This window comes from Podarcis raffonei, chromosome 2, assembly GCF_027172205.1.
Source record: "Podarcis raffonei isolate rPodRaf1 chromosome 2, rPodRaf1.pri, whole genome shotgun sequence".
Classification (NCBI taxonomy): domain Eukaryota; kingdom Metazoa; phylum Chordata; class Lepidosauria; order Squamata; family Lacertidae; genus Podarcis; species Podarcis raffonei.
Genome location: NC_070603.1, coordinates 86,022,245 through 86,024,278, shown reverse-complemented (window position 1 = coordinate 86,024,278; position 2,034 = coordinate 86,022,245).

Genomic DNA, 2,034 nt, shown 5'->3' with positions numbered 1-2,034 from the left:
CTGAGCTCAATGTCTCCTTCTCGGTGGAGGCAGCAGTTCAAAGCATGCAGGTGAAATCAAGATATCCTTTTGGTTTAGCTCAAGGTTTCCCAAGCTTGGGTCTCCAGCTATCTTCAGACTGCAATTCCCATCATCCGTGATGGATGATAGGAGTTGTAGTCCAAAAACAGCTGGAGACCCAGGTTTGGGAAATCCTGGTTTAGCTCAAGCCCTTATACAGGCCTAAGCAAAACTTTAGATTTGGGACTTTGAGCCCAGAACTTTCCAAAAGCAGATATTGATTGTTGCTGCCTAGTAATTATCCCTACATGAAATGGGGGGGGGGGAATCTTGTCCTTTTGGTCAATTGTACATTTTTTAAATATAGATTTCTCCCATAATAAAAGACTATTCTGTTGGATCATATATAATGGAACACCTGAGTGGTGCTGCCAGGAGCTTAAAAAATCTGGGGCATGGGCATATCACCACAGATTTAAATGAATTTATTTAGATGTATAGCTACGGATTTAGAATACGGATGTCCAAGCCAACTAATTTCCCATCTAAATCACCTTTGATAAATTCTTTAATTTGTATCCTTCCCCTAACCAGTTCCTTTTCAGTTCAGCAGTGCCCAGCTAATTTTCCACTAGATCTTGTTTCAAATCAGTTCAGTGCCCCTCTTCAGGTGTCTGAATTCATTACCCCGAATCATATCTCAAAAAAATCATCTTGATTTATTCCCCCAAATAATCTACCAAGTAGTTCATGGGCATATCACCACAGATTTCACCTCCCAGTTCAATTTTCCCCAAATTGCCTGAGAAGCACTCAGGCAACTCAAAACTTGATTCAGGGCCCCCACTCCATGGGCACCTCCAAAAAGCACAATCCTTTTTTCCAGCTCCAAACATGGTGCAGGGCAGAGATAATTCCTGGGATTGTGCTGCGGGTTCTATGGTGCTCCATGTGCTTCAGAAGCACAGCATGAGAACAAGTCCTAACCTTAGCCAGTGTGGTGTAGTGGTTAAGAGCAGTGGGCTCGTAATTTGGTGAACCAGGTTCGCTTCCCCGCTCCTCCACATGCGGCTGCTGGGTAATTTTGGGCCAGTCACACTTCTTTGAAGTCTCTCAGCCTCACTCACCCCACAGAGTGTTTGTTGTGGGGGAGGAAGGGAAAGGAGATTGTTAGCCGCTTTGAGACTCCTTAGGGTAGCGATAAAGCGGAATCTCAAATCCAAACTCTTCTTCTTATTGTTATCTCTAGGACACTTGCAGCTTGCCAGGCTTGCAAGAGGGGATGGAAGGGCAGAATACTGGCTATGAGTGTGACAAGTGGGACTGTGGACCCCCAATTTACACCAAGCCCGGATTAATGCATTGTTTCTGGATGGTGTAATGTCATCACATCAACCTGCTGAGAGCTTGGATACCATTCCTGATAAAAACCACCGAAGACTGGCATTTGCTCTGACCTGCCACTGAATTTCACACTCAGCAAATGTAATTCATGTGATTTATGGAGGTACGGTAATAGTCAAATCAATGGGTTCTATCCTCAATAAATGGCAGTGGCAACACTGTTTTATTCTAACAGTCATAGGATAGCAACAAAGAGCAAACCTGAAGGCTACAAGAAAAAAGCCAAGATACATCTTGGAGCTACAAATAAAGGAGGTTCCATAACTTTATTAATAATTATAATATTTCTAAAATTTACTTCCTTACAAATCATCCTTCAAAGTCAACAACTTCAACCAGGTGACTTAACAGCAAAATCCTATACCTGCCTACTCAGAAGTAAGGTAAGTGGGTGTAAGACTGCTACCTCAGTTATGCTGAACTACTTTGGCGGGGGGGGGGGGGCGGAATCCTTATCACTTCTGCTCTTCTAAGACCTAGCCAGATAAAGGGGAAAAAACACACAACAGTTCTTTGCTTTCCCTCAGAATCTGAGCATTTCGTTATTGATCAGGTTCTTCTTTAACAAATAGTGCAAAAATGTAAGAACACATATACACAGCCTCTATCATGAGAGAAAGGATACCTTAA